The following is an 18624-nucleotide window of genomic DNA, read 5'->3' as shown; positions in this document are numbered from 1 at the left end:
TCAAAGAGCAGCCCCCACCCAGGTTTTGCCTGCTGTATGCTATTGACTTGCCCTGGGAAAGGCATGGGGCCAAGAACAATTAGGAGGTTCTTGAGTTGGAAAGATTTTTCTAAAGAAAATCTGATATCTAGACTAATTTGGATTTTTTTGAATGCAAATGTACAAATGTTCTCAGGACAGCAATTTGTGTCATGATGGAAATGAGATACTATTTTCTTTTCTTTTGCTCCATGCAGAAGGCCTAATTGAAAAGTCACTTTAGCCTTCATATATATTGTCTTCTGCTTTATGATTCAATGCAATGAGTATTCCAAGTTGAAGCTTCCTCTTCAAGGAAACTAGGTCAAAAGATTGAGACTGGATTTTGTAAGGGCCTAAATATCAAAGAAATAAATATCTTGATTATGACACAAATATATATTGTTGCAAAAAAACTTTTTTGTTGTTTGCCAAATCAAATCAGAATGTCTAAAATTATATCTGTCCCAATATCCAGTTTAAAAAAAACTAGCATTTATTTGGCATACATATATATAAACACACACACATATGTATGTATATATATACACACATTTTTAAAAAATTAATATTCACATTCACATGTGTGTTATGTGTTGTCATCATCCCCATTTTACAGATGAAAAAATTGAGGCTGAAAGATCATAAAACTAGTAAGTAGGTAAGGAGGCATTAATTCATCTTACTTCTTCCTGATTCCAAGGAAAATGTGGTTTGATGGCCTACAGCAAGCAAAAAGGTCAATGAAGAAGAAGAATCTACGCCAAAAGATATGCAAATATTTGTAACAGTTTGAAACATTCCCTTTTAACATAACAAATATAATTAATAAAATGTTGTAAAATTATTCAAGACACAAAGTCAATTTGGAAAAAGAAATTGTAAAGTTAGGTATATAAAAATTAATGAAAGTGATATGTTTATGGTTTCTTATTGGAAAGAAAAGGAAAGATATTTCTCTTTGTTGAGTATATAACAAAATGCTATAAAATGATTCAAGACACAAAGTTAATTTGGAAAAACAAATGCTAAAGTTAGATCTATAAAAACTAACCAAAGTGATATGTTTATGGTTTCTTATTAGAAAGAAAAGGGAAGATAAAATCTTATGCCAATTAGTTTCAGAATAATAATCAGAAACATAATTAACATGAGTCAAATAGTTTCTTATTATGTTAAAGGTGTGTTTATGGAGCAGGGGAACACTGAGAAACACATTTGTTCCCTGTGATTACCCCCAAGGCACTCCATATTACATCCCTTCATAATTCTTTATTAGTCCTCCATGTACAATTGATCTCCTCTGCTGAACCTATTCTCTCAAATCTTCATATTGAAGGAAAAGAGGTGGTTTTGGGGGCCTGTTCCCCTTTTCCAGGAGTAATAATCTGTGTATTCCTTGCACCAGAAATGTCAATATGCATCTCAAGCATGTAGCCAGAGAGTGTAGCAAAAAGCAGATAAAAATAAATTCAGAAAATATTTAACAAAATAAAGAAAAATAAAATAGAACATAGATAATATGTTGTTTTCTAAGTTAATATACAATCCTCAGGGATACATATAGTTTAGTAGTCACCATTTCTACTTGAATTTTACTCCATGCTTTGCATCATTTCTTCCTTCTTACCTTTTTTTAACCAAGTTTTTTAAAAAGTCATATATTGTTGTCATTTAATTCTGACCTCAATAATAACATTTAAGTCTCACAAATTACATGAATCATTTTGTTTGATCCTGTAAGATAGATACTCCAGATTATCCTCATTTTTAGTCTTGTACAAGAATTAGTTGTCATTTCTTTCTGAATTTAGAGAAATGTAGAACATTTTCTTAAAAGAGAACAAGATAAATAGACATATACCATCTAATATATTCTTCAAGAATATAATTTCTAGATTTTTTTACATTTGTTAATGAAAAAATTGAAGCTCGATTAGCCTAATTGACTTGTCAATGGTTAAAAGCTAGTAATATCAAGTGAAATTTGAACTCTAAACTTCCTAATCCCAACTCAGTAATCTTTCCTCTACTCCACACTGCCTCTTTACTTAAAAAGCAAAATCATTTATATATACTACATTTATTCACTTTAAATGATGAAACATTCTGGATTATACTTTCCCCCTCCCCCACCCCCACCCCACCGAGGCAATTGGGGTTAAGTGACTTGCCCAGGGTCAGACAGCTAGGAAATGTTAAGTGTCTGAGATCAAATTTGAATTCAGGTCTTCCTGACTTCAGGGCTGGTGCTCTATCCACTGTGCCGCCTAGCTGCCCCTGGATTATACTTTTCAAGTGAACTGAAGCATATTTTTATATGTGTGTATATAAACATACCTAAATGTTTAGATGTCATGGATACATACATGTATAATTTATCTTTATGTCTATTTCATCTTGATACCACTTGTCTTTTAAAAAACATGAAATATTGCTATTATATAGACTTGGAATGAACCTCAGATGATGAAAATCTAAAAGCAATTTATGATAAACACATAGAATAATCAATGAAAAATAAGTCTCTCACTTGAATTTTCATTTCAATATTATTTTTCTCATGGAACCTGAAAGGGATCTAAAATTATTGGTTTTTAAAACATTGGTAAACTCAATGCACTAGCTCTGACTGTGATTCATTCACTAAAATCTAAGCAGTATATAAGTAGAATTCTAACGCACAGAGAATTAATTTAATTCCTCCTATTTGTGAGAGAATTGAGGGAAGCCTTTCATAAGAATCTTGTCCCTATCATTTAATGAACAAGAATAGAGATATTGGATTTTAATCATTTTAAATTCATTAGATTATCCAATCCAGAAGGGAAGGAAATATGGAGAGCCTCTCAGTTTCTTTATCCTTTGTCTCAAACTTTATGCTGATGAAGTGCAAAGCATGTGAAGAAAGATGCTATCTGAATCTAGAGAAAGGACTTACAAATATATACATGTGTAGAACAAATTGACATGTATGTGCATGTGAATACATATATGTACAAATACATAGCCATATACATCCTCATTTGCACATACATCTATTTGTTTTTAATTGTAGACATCTCTAGGACTGGAGGAAGAATAAAAAGGAAGAATAGTACACGATAACTTTGTTCTGTATTTGAAGGGAATAGCAAGTTATACATTGTATATTTGTAGTTTCATATGCAATAATCTTTTGTATTACACTGTTAAGAAAATAATTATTTTGTTCAGTGAATTGAAAATAAAATAAAATTTAAAAAACAACTTTATACTGATTGCACAGTAGTTAGACGCTGGGAGGACAGGGGAAAGCATATATTATATTGCAGTCAAAATAAGTGATTTTTGATCTTCCTTTTAATTAAATGGAATAAATCAGATAATCTTTACATGAATTTCATTTTTCATCTTCTCCAAATTCTTTTCCTACTGACGAAAAAATATGCCATATCATTGGATCAAAATGAATTTTTCAAGACTTGTGTTGCAAGCTAATCCCAACCCAGAATGCTGAATCTAAGAACATCTACCCTAGTCTTCTCTATACAGGAACTGCCAGTGAGAAGAGTCTAAAACATGAAAACTGCTGGTCAACAAAGGCTTGTGTGTAAACTATGGGACTGAAAAGGTGAAAGCGGCCATCACTGTTGGAGTTGTGTTTGTTAATGTGTGTACAGAGTAACTCTGTTTGTTTGTAGGTCCTTAGTAGAAGTGTGTCTAATATTGACTTTTTGAGTCTAATATTGTTTGAATTTTCTATCATGAGTCTAAGCCATGTTACCAGAGTGCTCTTTTCCAATGCTGTTTGTACACTCATTACCTTTTAAAATGTCTTGAAGTAGTAAACAGTTAAACAGTTCTCTGGGCCTTTCTCCCATTGTCAGGGAGAATGAGGGCACAGTCACCAAGTGAGGATCAGATACTGCTTGCTGGATGCCCTGATAAAAAAAAAAAATTGAGTATTTAAAGAATTATTCTCAAATGCACTGTAGCCAAGGAAAACCTATTTGGACCAACAAAATATATGTGTGTGTATGAGTGTGTGTGTGTGTGTGTGTGTATACACACACATGTACATGTGTAAAGATGTGTGTTGTATGTATGCATGTTTATATATACATATATTTATATGGAGTGAGCCAGTCTAGTGACTTGATAACTAAAGGTATACTGTATAGTATAATAGTAACAATAATATAACCTAGAAACAGTTTGATGGAGTGTGCACAGCACACTGTATCTGAAGTCAGAAAGACATGTGTTCAGATGTGTTAGATCAGTCACTAGTTGTATGACCTGGGCACCTTTGTGTGCTTTAGTTTCCTCGTCTGTAAAAGAAGGATGATAATGTCACCTACCTCCCAAGATTGCTTTTTTTTTCTTTTTCCTCCACAATATATTTTTATTTTACTTATTTCTCAATTACATGTAAAAAAAAATTTAACATTCTTTTTAATGTGAATTCCAAATAATCACCCTCTCTCTCTCCTTTTCTTAAAAAAGTAAATAATTAGATAACAGATCATATATTTGAAGTCATGAAAAACATATTTTCACAGTAGCCATGTTGCAAAAGAAAACAGATCAGAAGAAAAACAAAATTTTAAAAAACTATGCTTCAATCTACATTCAGACTCCAAAAGTTCTTTCTTTGCAGGTGGATAGTATGTTTCATTCCAAGTCCTTCAGAATTGTCTTGGATTGTATCCAGAGAGAGAACTATAGAGACTGAATGTGAATGAAAGCATAATATTTTCACCTTTTGTTGTTGTTGCTTGTTGGTTTGTTTTCCCATTTTTAAAAGGTCTCATTTTTCTTGAGCAACATATTGAATATGGAAATATGTTTAGAAGAATTGCATATGTTTGACTTACATTGGATTGATTGCTGTCTAGGAGGGAGTGAAGGAAAGAAGAGAAAAAAACTTGGAATATAAGGTTTTGCAAAGATGAATATTAAAAACTACCTTTGCATGTATTTGGAAAAAATAAAAAGTATTTTAAAATTGTCTTAGATCACTGAATTGATCAGAATAGCCAAGTCTAACAGTTGATCATTGTATAATATTGCTTTTACTATGTACAATATTCTTCTGATTCTTCTTAGTTCACATTGTATCAGGTCATATGTGTCTTCTCAGGTTTTTTGAGATATATATATGTATATCTATGTGATATATTCTGATATGTAATGTCTTTTATAAATGCTAGCTTAAATTGGAGTGTTGTTGGCATGCTAAAATCAAATCTCAATCAGTAGAATGCATTTAAAGCAACTAATACCATAATAACCAATGTTAATGTACATTTTATATGCTTTCAGAATTCTAAAGTGGACCACAAAGGATTTAGAAAGTATGTTAATTAATTACAGAATTCATCACCAAACCTAATTATAGAAAGATGAACACTTAACAATCTAAAAAAGAGGAAGGAGATTGACAGATATTTTTTCAAAAAACTTTCAGAGATATTTTTGGAAAAGGCAGGGATAACTTTACTGAACAAAAGAAAAGGGAGACAATAGGTATATATTATATACTATTTGTAAAATTTAACCAAAAGAAATTTACCTCTGGCCAGAGCCTATGAAACAGCTAAGATCCAAGTGTGGAATTACAAAGCCCTCCATGGGAAATATCTACATGAATGCAGTTAATGATATGTAGATAAGACTTAAGCAAATGACTGAAGGTTATGGATATTTTTATGAAAATGGAGGGCCATAAACAGTCATTACATTTTATGGAAAAGGTTTATAATCATAATTTAAGACTATGTCATTGTCACCAGAAACTGTAGAATTATCCTTGATGATCAATGCAAATTATACACAGAAATACTAGAAACTATGAAACATATCAGTACAGGCTGAAAAAATTCAGCTCTAGCAAAGACATGACCTAGGGATTAGAACTGTGCACCAAAAACTCTCTTTCTCATAAATTGATTAATGATAAATCTCAGACTCCAAAGACATGCCTCAGAATATCCATGAGAACACAATCAATAAATTGCACTAGACATGGAATGTGATCACAAATTAAACTATTGTCCCCAATCATCAAGCTGTAACATCAACCTACAAAAACTTAAAAACAATAGTTTCAATTGATATTATCATACCAAATACTCATGATCTCCAGATCACATAATATGAAAAAATTTTAAAAATACAGAGATCTTGTAAAAAGAAACCAAAATTATTGGAGACAGAATAAAATGCATTTCACCTTCATCCTATTTGCTATAAGAATTGTACCAAGGATGTTTTTGTAAGCCTATAGGAGATAAACTAACATTCTAGTACTTTTATTCAACAACAAAAAGCCACAATTTTTCACTCATGCATTAAATCATGAAAAACTAAATTTAGAATTGTAGCAGAATAATGTCTTCTTACAAGGTCATTTCTATCTGAACTTCCTTGAACAGAATGAGAATGATTTTTTTTTCTATAATGATGATACATACATCCATATCACATTAAAATTTGCAAAACATCTCATGATGCCACAATTTAAAAATATATAAATGTCTCAGGTAAGATATCTAAAAAGCTGGAAAAATTAGTAATGTATGGATGTGTGTGTGTGTGTGTGTGTGTGTGTGTGTGTGTGTGTGTATGTAAAATTTCCTTTAGTCTTGGACAAAATGAATAATAAACCACACATAAGGCCATGCCCTTCTGCGATAAACATTCATTATTGCCAAGAATAGAGAACAATAATTATTATTGCTTTTCAGAACACCCTTTCCCCAATATTTGTGTGAATAAAAATTAATCTAGATAGCAATCCTTTTCAAATAAGTTAGAGAAAGAACATGAGTAATATTCTGGGAAGCAAACAAAGTAGTTAATTTTCACAGAATCACTATGGGAGGCATCCTCATACAGAAATAATCAGAGTATTTAAATTGAGTGGTTGCAATATATAGGGAAACATGAACCATAGAAGTCCTGACAATGGGAAGTTCTATAAATGAGGTGAATAATTGTATCAGATAGTGATAGTTCTAAGTTCAGAGAAAGGATCTTTTCTCTTAAATTGGAGACACTCACAATTTATTTTTTCCATAGTTTCTCTGGGAATTTTCCTCTATTCATTTCTAGAGATCAATGATTACATAAATGCAACATTTCTTCCTTACTATAAGAGATAATATTACAAGTTGAGAGTTCTACAATGACTAGATCCAATATTTTAGCTAAATTCAGTTCAGCCAATCAAAAATTCAGAGCAGCAAGTCCAGAATCTCTCTGGATCCAATTAACCCAAAAAATGTGTGGAATAGAATAAAATAGAGATTAGGGATTGTCACAAATAATAACTGAATGGAATCTAAAAGAGAAGCACCATTTCATAGATGAGTAAGCTGAATGAAATTCAGATATGTTCAATGACTTGCTCACCTCCACCTAAATTTCCTACATAACTAAATTCAAATGTGAATTGCTATATAAAATATTGACTAATCTGTTAACTCTTGGTACCTTCCCCAAAGGGCATGCTGGTAAAAGTTTAACAACTGGCTCTGTGGGGAGAAAAAAAAGGATTTATGACACACTTTTAAGTTTATTTTCACTATCAGATTACTGCATCACTTTCTTAAATCTATAATCAACAGAACAAAAAAATCAAACAGATTTGTAGTATTTGCTGATTCTTAAGAAGTAGACTCACACTGAAAATTTAACAATTAGATCTCACTCTGGCTGTGGCCCACCCCTACCTCTTCTCCCTGAAATGACTTTTCATTTCTTCTGTATATTCTTTTTTGTGCACATATTTTCTCCTGTGATAGAATGTATTTGCGAGGGCAGGAAGTCTGTTTTCATTTTCTATTGTTATTATTGTTTGGATCCCTAGCATCTATCATAGTTCCTGCTAGTAATTCCATAATAAATTGATTGACTTCTCTTTGACAGAGATTAAAGTAGAACTCAATTCTTCTGGATCCTATTCGAGAGCTTTTTGTTTTCACTACTTTTAGTTGGAAGCTTCTGGTTAAATAAAAAAAAAGTCAGAATTTGTAGAATATGCAATTGAATTTTATTTGATAAGTCTCTAAGTTGGAAAGCATTGGTCTACAAATCTAGATGAAGTTTTACTATCAATTTTATATTTTAAGTATGGAGAGAGCAAGGACTATCACTTGAGTTTGTTAAACAAGTTTTGCATTATGGGAATCAACATGAACCATCTGCAAATCAACTCTTAGTAAATACCACTTAGGAATTGGTCTAGCTGGCAAACAATTTGGACCTCATTTATATTATAACAGATGTCTGGAATTTGGATCACATGGGTATTCAATGGCTAGTGCTTCCATGTATTACCCAATTAGAATATTTGTGTTTTAAGAAATAGCAAGACATAGGCAGTTGGCCAGTCTTTTACTTTGCCTTTCTATTAGACACATCCTCCATTTTTATAAGTCAGTTCTATCTACAATTCTCTATCTCTTACATTCTCTCCAACTATCCAAATATTATCCATGTCTTATGTTCAGTTGTTTCAGTATTGTCTGATTCTTTAAGATCCCATTTGAGGTTTTCTTAGCAAAGAAGCTGGAGTGATTCAACATTTCCATCTCCAGTTCATTTTAAAGATGGGGAAACTGAGGCAAAGTTAACAAATTAGGGTTGGTTATCTTCTAACTCAGTGAGGTCTCCCAGCCTAGTACTGGATACAGAACAGTCGCTTAATCAATAAATGATCTTTTACTTGACTTTTCTTCCCATATGGAAATATGCCCCACTGAGCAAGAATTACTTGGTTGAGAAGTGGGAGTGGTTTTTTGAGTTAGTTTTTCTTTGCTTGCAAGGCTTTTTGGTTTTTGTTTATTTTTTTTTTGACTTTGCATGGTTTTACAAGAGTTTTGTACAACTTTTTGTTTTTGTTTTTGTTTTTTTTTGGAAAAGGTAGTGACAGAGAAAAAACCTACTTAATTAAAAAAAATACTTTGCAAATGAAAATAAATTTTTTTTCTAGAGAGGGTCATATTTAAAGAAGAGAAATGCCCATTGTATGGTGGGAATTTTGATCACATGGCAGTTGAATGGGGAAAAATTCAAAAGTATAGGAGATTTTAATACCAATTCTGTTGACTATCTTGTCAAATCCCATTTATTAGAATGAATTAACTCTCAATCTTATGTTATTGATAGTCCAAATATTTGTTACAATCCACGTTAGGATTTTCTGAGATTTAGGTAAGACTCACTAACATATCCTTTGTCCTTCAGTGAAAGGGATTTCACCATAATTCAAATCAACTTCTATCTAAACTCGTAATATATGTGCAGCTAATAGAGAGGGAGAACTCCAAATGAACACAGATTGCATATCTGTGCCAAAATCAGCTCTGACTCTATAAAATTGCTCACTTAAAAATTGAGCCTATGAAAGGTGCTTAGAGAAAGTTTTAATAGATACTGAATGGTTCTTTTAGCAATGAGAGATGTCTGTTCAGCATCTACTTTTCATGCTGAAGAAAGGTTTTCACTTAACTCCAAAAACATTGCTTCAGAATGATGAATTTTAGATTTAAGAACTTCCCTCTTCATGCCCTCTGATCATGACTATATTCCATTTTTTGCCTAGAAATATTAAAAATCTTAAAGGATTAAGAGCTTACTTTAACAACAAAGTTGTGTTTTGTAATAATTCAGAGACAATTCTTGAAAGAGAGCACATGTGGTTATAGTGTAATGGGGAAGCATCAAACTTCTCTTTGCAGATTTAAATCATCTTCCTCCTCTTATAAATGGATACAAAGATCTCAGAAAACTTACCTCTCATATTCTTCTTATACATTTATATCTTTGGCTTCTCAAAGTTTAGAGTCCAAGGGAGAGCACCTGGTTAGACTTTAGGAAAGGGACAAAAGCATCATTCTGAATTCACTTGGCTTCTCTTCTGGTGTCAGACACCAACCAGTGGGATACTGAGGTCAGAAACCTCTCCTGGCATCCCAAAGGGGGAGAAGGAAATCCCCAGTACCTGGGGTGTTCCATGAAATCGTACTAAAGGAAACCAAATTCCCCAGAGCAGAATATCAATATTCTCACCCTACCCCGTTTTGTAGCTACCTCAAATCCCCAAACTGTCAGCAAATGGATAAGTTGCCTTTGGAATTAGCTTCCCTTCTGCCCTATTATTAATTGTTTTAAATCTGGTTCAAAGGGAACACTGGGAGTTCTATCTTTTTAATCAGGCAGATATTTTTACTGAAATTTTAAAAATAAATACTATAAGATCTGAAAGGTTTTGAAAGAGCATTTAGGTAGTATGTGAAGGGCCTTTATATATTCAATATCCAAATGTATCTATACCCTCTATACTACCTATCTGCAAAAATATTCTTGAACCAAAAGTGTTTCAAGTCAACCAAGATCAAGACTCTTTTGTTTATCAGGATTTTGCTTCTGTGAAAGTTTCACAGTGATATCATTTGAGGGCAAAATTAATGGAGGAAGTGGGGATGAAAGGAATTTGACCTCAAGAAAGGGTTAAGGGGGTTTTAGAGTCGTTATCTCAAAGTCAAATAGATATAATTTTTATTAAACCATACATAAAGATTTCTCTGAGCTGCATATTGATTTAGAAAACCACACATGTTTATATATTTCATTTTTATTATTAATCCATCAAAACATTCAGTAGGAACTATGTTTTCATATAGTTCTATTACACTTGGGAATGTCGTGGATCATATACTGTGTATGTGACACCTCTCCTTTTGAGGTCATGGTATCTAATCCACTTATTTTACAAAGGAGCAAAATGAAGCACAAGCACAGCCATGGAATAAATAGTTAAACTAAGAGATTAATTCAAATTCTCAGATCCTAATCCAGGGCTGCCTCTAAGACAGCAGCCTGAATCTCTAAAAGAATCTAGAGAGTTCATTTCTATGTTCATTGCAACATGTTGGAGTGAAAGCTGGAATATCATTTTGTCCCAGAAGTGAGAGGGGGCTTATAGTAGTGATTCATACGTGGTATGTATGTGTGGGCTTCATCATGAGAAGGGGCTTATAGTAGTGATTCATACGTGGTATGTATGTGTGGGCTTCATAATGAGAATAAATCTTAGTATATGATACAAGTGAAAACACTTTTATTAAGTGTTTACTACATGCCAAGATAGAAGGACACAACAAAGAAATTTGAGACAGACTCTTGATTTCTAATTAGAAGTGACAAGACAGTTCAACTACAGGATAGATGAAAATGCTCCAAAGTCTTCATGATGTAGTGGCGAGGCAGATGGCAAAAAGTTCAAGGGTCCTTAGGAATGCAAAAGGGTATTCTTTGTAGAAGTTTCAACATAGAGATGAGATGAGATGCTCTTTAGGTCTGTTTCTGGATCTGGATCTCTCTGGATTATCAGAGTCCCTATAGGCTAAAGGCTTATGGAGGAAAGGTATGGGAAGTGGGGAGGAGGAAAGGCTGTAGTTCTTCAAATGCTCTTGGGGAAAGAAGAGTTACCCCAAGGATCTCAAAGAGATTATGATGGATTTCCATTGTCAGAGTGCCTATCTTTAGATAGATAGATATGGGAAACTCATTTTGTTATAGAGAAACAAGGATTAAAGCATGATTAATTAATTATTGATGAGATCTTCAAAGAAATTAATAGTTGTTGAGGACAATTTACAGAAATGTTGATTGTTATATCTGTAATCAACTCTACTCTGAAGGTAAGAGGTGAGCCCTGGTAGAAACTGCAATACAACAGTGGCTCCTGATGTGTCAAAGAGTTCAGGCAAGGAAGGGGGTGGAAAAGAATAAACATTTAAATAGAACTTACTATGTTCCAGACAATGTGCTAATTTTTTTTTAAGTGTTCTCCTTTGATCTTTACAAGAACCCTTTGAAGTAGTTGCTGTTATTGTGCCCATTTCATTGCTGAGAAAACTGAGTCAAATGGTGGTGGTAGTTGTTGTCCTTCATTCTTGAAGAAGACCAAAATGACATCACTATGTCAAGGTATAGTGTGTTCAGTTGTGGTTGATCAGACCAATGCAAGCTCAGAAAGTTCTACTACAGCTTAGACACAAATAGTCCACATGAACACTTGGAGTGGAGATGGCTCTAAATTTGTACATCTCATATTTCTTTTGATCTCTTACAATTCTGATTTGCTCATAGAGTATAGCACCTTCTTTGAAGTGGGCCCACAATGCCTTGCAGTCCTTTTCCAGTGTCTCCCATGTCATATAATCAATTCCAAAGTTCTTCAGAGAGACCTTGAGAGTATCCTTGTCATGTGGAGATTCCTCTGGGATTAAAACAATTAAAAATGTATAAAAACCTTCGCAAAGATGATTTCCTTCACTATTGGCCCATGGAATGAATGTGCACATGGAATGAATGAACTCTAGTAGAACTGAAAGACAAACAGCTCTTTTTTTGTGAGAAAACTCAGCAGGTATCACATCCAAACAGCTAGCCTAAATGAAACAAAGCTGGTATGTGAAGAACAAAGTCAGAGATGGAAGCATGTTTTTGGAGTGGCTACAGTAAAGAGGAGCTCTGTGAAGTTGGCGTAGATGATGCAATCAAGTCAAATCTAGTCAAATTCTCATGCCTTCCAAAAGTAGTGAATGATAGACGCATGTCAAAGCTATTTGAAGGAAAGTGCCACATCACCATCATCATTACATATGTTCTCAACATAATGAATCCTGATGAGGTCAAAGAAAATTTTATCAAAACCCTGACATCATTTTGTGCTCTTTGATGTATCAGTCTTCCTTGGGAGTCCTTTCTTTACGTGGGATAATCCTGAAGAAAGCTCACTATCTCAAAATATTCTAATAAAGAGCACTTTCTTGGAAGAGATGAAGATTTGAGGGTGGAAATTGAATTAAGGTAGGGAATCACCCAAGTTCTTCCCTCAACCCCTAAATAATGACTCTGAACAAATTTTAGAGCATCAGAACCCCACAAAAATAGAGTAGAGCAATTTTCCAGCAAAGACAGCAAAGGAAAGCTGTGTTACTAGGGTGAAAGTCAAGCCCCATCCCTAGCAAACCAGAAGACCTTAGGCCCTCTGCATCAGGGATAACACTGGTAGTTTCCAGACTTTTCAGCCCAGAGACATCAAAAATAATTTAGAAAGTGAACAGAAAATGTTTGTCTCATTAGGGTGAGAGGCAATGGCGGCTGCAGCAGTTCCTGGAGATCTCAGTCTATAGATAGGGGTTGAACTGGCTAGGAGGAAATCTCTTTACTAGCACTGAGAGAGTACTCTGTTGCTTTAGAACACCAGAACTTATAGCCACAATGGAGTGAGGAGCCTCCTCACAATTTCAGGGCATAAAATAGTACTTGTGGTCACCCAAACACACTTCTCCTTGGACCATAATATGTGGAAGAATTGAAAACTTACAGGTTCCTAGAAAAATCTCTGAAAACACTGCACAAAAGCCCTGAAGCTTAGGACATTACACCGTGGAAACAGAGCCTTAATTTAACAAAGAGTTAAAAACTGAGTAATAATAGACTGGGAAAATGAGCAGAAAACAGAAAAATATTCTAGCCATAGAAAGCTATTGTGGTGACAAGAAAAATCAAAACATGCACGCTCAGAAGAAGATAACAAAGTCAAAGCTCCTACATTCAAAGCCTCCAAGAAAAATAAGAATTGGTCTCAGGCCATAAAATAGCCCAAAAGTGTTTTTAAAAATCAAAGGAAAAGAGGCAGAAGAAAAATTGGGAAGAGAAATGAGAATGATGCAAAAGAAAATACAAAAGCAAAAGAATGCCTAAAGAAATTGGCCCATATGGTCAGATTTTAGAGAGTTATTCCCATTATCAGTCATCCTTATTAGAAATAAGCCCTCCTTTAATGTTAAATCTCTCCTTCTTTTCTCTGACCCTGACACCAACCTGGTGCATGCTCTCAAAACCTCATGTCTACACTATTACAATAGCTGCTAGTTAATCTGCCTGACACAAGTCTCTCTTTACTTGATTTTATTCTTTATCTGTCAAAGTGATCTTTTTAAATTTTGGTCTGATCCTGTCTTCCTAACCCCACTAATTAAATTCCCATGGTTCTTTATCACCTCCACAATCAAATATTAAATCCTCTATTTAGCATTCAAGGCCTTATATAAATTGGACCCCCATACATATATACTTTTCCAATCTTACAATTTATACTCCCCATCAAGTGTCACTAGGCTTTTTGCTGTTCCTCAAACAACTAACTGGGCATTTTCATGGGCTATTCTGAATGCTCTTTCTCCTCATTTCTGCCTATTTTCTTTCTTGATTTCCTTTAAGTGTTGGATTACATTTTTCCCTCTATAGGAACCCATTCCCAGACCCTCTTAAATTTAAGGACTTCCCTGTGTTGTTTATTTCCAGTTTATCTTGTATGTAACTTGCTTGTAAATAGTTATTCATATATTATTTCCCCCATTACATTGTGAGCTCCTTGAGACCAGGGATTGACTTTTGCCTTTCTTTATATCCCAATTCAAATTCAGCCTTAAACTCTTACTACCTGTATGACTCTCATTAACCCTGTTTGGCTCAGTTCCTCATCTGTTTAAAAAAGAGAGAGAGAGAAAATGGCAAATTACTCCTGTGTTTTTGCTAAGCAAATCTCAAATTGAATCACAAAGTCTTGGACATGACTGAAAAAGTGAATGAACATTAACAACTTTGCATGGTGCCTGTCACTATAGGAGACAATAAAAATTGAGTTATTGACTAGGGAGGGCAGGGAAAGGGAATAAATATTTTCATAGTACCTACTAAACGCTATGTACTGTACTAACTACTTTAGAAATATTATCTCCTTTGATCCTCATAAAAACCCCAATAGATAATTGAGAATAACTAGGAAACTGAGGCAAATATAGGTCAAGTAATTTATTTGCCTCAAATCATGAGCCTGAGGCTAGATTTGAACTCAAATTTTCCTGATTTCAGGCACTGTACTTACATTGTGCCGCCTAACTGACTGAACCATATGTTTATCAATGAGCTGAGAGTTTACAAAATTCATTTAGGTCTTTCATCTAATTGTCTTTTATTTGCCCTTCTGTTAATGGTAGTTAAATTAATGAAAAGTGCACTATTTCATCAGGCTATATGTGCTGTGGTGTAATGTACAGAGAGGCAAACATAATCTGCATTTGATTTTTGTCTCTGAGATATGGTGGCTATGTGACCCTGGAAGGTGCTCAAATAACCCTCTTTAAATTGCAGAGAAGGCATGTCAGTAGAAATTTCCTTACCTAGGAACTTCCTGTAGTTATGCAATCACAGAACCAAGCTCTATCAACATTGGATGTGTTCCTTGTTTTGTATTGGTCAAATCAGATTCTTTTATTCTGTTGTACCAGAAACCCTGTTAGGGAGGGCCAATACCCAGGGCTAGATTAATTTATGTTGGAGGGGTGCCCTCTTCTAGAGAATATATTATTACAAGGGAATCAGTAGAGAAAAGAGAGAAGGTTTAATTCATATTAATGAATTAATATTAATATATCCATTAATATATTAATAATTTTATATTACAATCAACATATTTGTATTAATAAATGAAGTGATTAATTCATATCAGCTTCCTTCATTTCTAGTCTTTACTTGTATTATCCACTACTCCACCCACTGAAGCCATTCAATATCCTCCCCTTTTCTTAAACACCAAACCTTGCCTATTCTTTAATTTATACAGTTCATTTTATCTTCTCTATGCAGCCTTTCCTAAGTGTTCAAGATCATAATGATACTTCCCTAATTATCAGCAATACATTTTTATTGTATGCATCAAATATTTGGCAATTAATTTAAAAGCTAAATAATAATATAAAGAATGTCATGCGATGATATAATATGTATCAAAAATGTTAGGGCAGCTTAAATTTTAATAACTTTGGAATTATAACTGCTACAAACTTATAGAAAACAATTATAAGTTTATTTAAATTTTAACATGTAGATATGTTTCTTGTTAAAATTTAACATAGTTTGCTGGTGAAATTGTGCATACATCCAACCATTCTGAAGAACAATTTGGAACTGTGCTCAAAAAATTATCAAACTGTGCATACCCTTTGATCCAGCAGTGTTACTACTGGGCTTATATCCCAAAGAGATACTAAAGAAGGAAAAGGGATCGGTATGTGCCAGAATGTTTGTGACAGCCCTGTTTGTAGTGGCCAGAAATTGGAAACTGAGTGGATGCCCATCAATTGGAAAATAGTTGAATAAGTTATGGTATATGAATGTTATGGAATATTATTGTTCTGTAAGAAATGTCCAGCAGGATGATTTCAGACAGGCCTGGAGAGACTTACATAAACTGATGCTGAGTGAAATGAGCAGGACCAAGAGATCAATATATACTTCAACAACAATACTATATGAGGATCAATTCTGGTGGACATGGTTCTCTTCAACAATGAGATAAACCAAATCAGTTCCATTTGTTCAATAATGAAGAGAACCAGCTACATCCACCAAAAGAACTATGGGAAATAAGTATGAACCACAACATAGCATTTCTACTCCCTCTGTTTTTGTCCACTTACATTTTTTATTTCCTTCTCAGATTATTTTTACCTTATTTCTGTCTGATTTTTCTTGTGCAGAAAAATAACTGTAGGAATATATATATGTGTGTGTGTGTGTGTGTGTGTATGTATATATATGCGTATATATATCCATACATATATTGTATTTAACACATACTTTAACATATTTAACATGTATTGATCTACCTGCCATTCAAAGGAGGGGGTGGGAGGAAGGAGGTGAAAAGTTGAAACAGAAGGATGAAAAATTACCTATGCATATATCTTGTAAATAAAAAGCTATAAAATTTAACATAATCACTATCTTGTGCTATGTGTGTGTGTATATATATATATATACATATATTGTATTTAACACATACTTTAACATATTTAACATGTATTGATCTACCTGCCATTCAAAGGAGGGGGTGGGAGGAAGGAGGTGAAAAGTTGGAACAGAAGGATGAAAAATTACCTATGCATATATCTTGTAAATAAAAAGCTATAAAATTTAACATAATCACTATCTTGTGCTATGTGTGTGTGTATATATATATATATATGTATATATATATGTATGTATATATATATAGTGAGAGAGAGAGATACACATATATATCTATATATATTGCTTAATTTGATTTTCAGAATTTTATTTAAAAAAAAGAAAAAAAAAAAAGGAAAACTTTCCTCATTTGGTGCTCAGTGATTGAACACTTACAACTTACATTTGTACCCCCAGGTTAAAGATAATCCATATAATAAATTTTCACTCATACACAAAGCTTTCAGCATGAATTCCCCATGAAAAAATCTCCAAAAGAGAGATATATTAGGTGACCAGATAAAAAGATTTTTCTACCAATCCATCAGTCTGAAAAAGTACAATCCAGAAAATTAAATTTAAAATTAAAATGTACTATTCAAAATTCACAAAACTAAATAAGTATAAAGAATGTATAACTATATTTTGAATGATGTTCTTGTAAGTATGCAGCATTTCTAATTATGACATTCTTTCAGCTTTAAAATTGTACAATTAGGGTACATATATAACCTATATGATTATTATTTACTTTTTCAATGACTATGTCAATCCTATAAGCCAATCTTTAATTCAACTTCCTATACATATTGAAAGCATAACTGTCTTCCCAGTTATTCAGAGAATCCCAGAATCATATTTGATTTTTATGTCTATATTTCTCCTCCAAATCCACTCATCTACCAAGTTTTACCAATTCTACATATGTTCACATTACTCATAAAATTCACTCATAAATCCGCTCAATACCTTCTCTTCTTCACTAATTTAATAGCATACAATTCATTCTGTTTTCCTCCAGTTACTTCTTGTTTCTTTCAGATACTCATAAAGAGAATAAGAGATATATTTACATGACTGTTGTTTATTTTTTAAAACAATTTAAAGTTTAACCAAGAAAACATTGTATACAATAACAGCAATATTGCATGATCATCAACTGTGTTTTGAGTCAAGACCATCTCAAATGACTCATCATGAAAAATGCTATCCAAGTCCAAAGTAAGAATTGATGGAGTCTAAATGCAGATCCAAGTATACTATTTCCCCTTTTTACATTTTTTTATTTGAATGGTTTCTTGATTTTTTAAAACACGACTAATATGAAAATAAGGTTTATGTAATTACAAATATGTAATTTTATATCAAATTGATTCTCAGGGAGGGAGAAAAATTTGAAATTATTTTTTAAATGAATGCTAAAATTTGACTATACATGTAATTGAAAAGTAAAATTCTATTTAAAAGCTTTAACTTTTACAAAATGATTTCTATATATTATCTCATTTGAGTGGCACAATAAACATGAGATGTCAACTAAAGTTAATACCTTCCCAGTTTTATAGACAAGGAAACAGGTTCAAACTTTTCTTTTGTCAGAAGCAAGATTTGTAAGAATCTTCTGGACTCCAGTTCTAGCATCCCATACTAGATTGCTTCTCAAGTGAACATGTTACATCTCTGCTCAAAAATTCTTCAGTGAATTCTCCTTTACTATAGTCAAATTAAACTCCTTAGCTTGGTCTTTAA

The sequence above is a fragment of the Antechinus flavipes genome, chromosome 2 (assembly GCF_016432865.1).
Source record: "Antechinus flavipes isolate AdamAnt ecotype Samford, QLD, Australia chromosome 2, AdamAnt_v2, whole genome shotgun sequence".
NCBI lineage: Eukaryota > Metazoa > Chordata > Mammalia > Dasyuromorphia > Dasyuridae > Antechinus > Antechinus flavipes.
Note: the sequence above shows the minus strand (reverse complement) of the source record.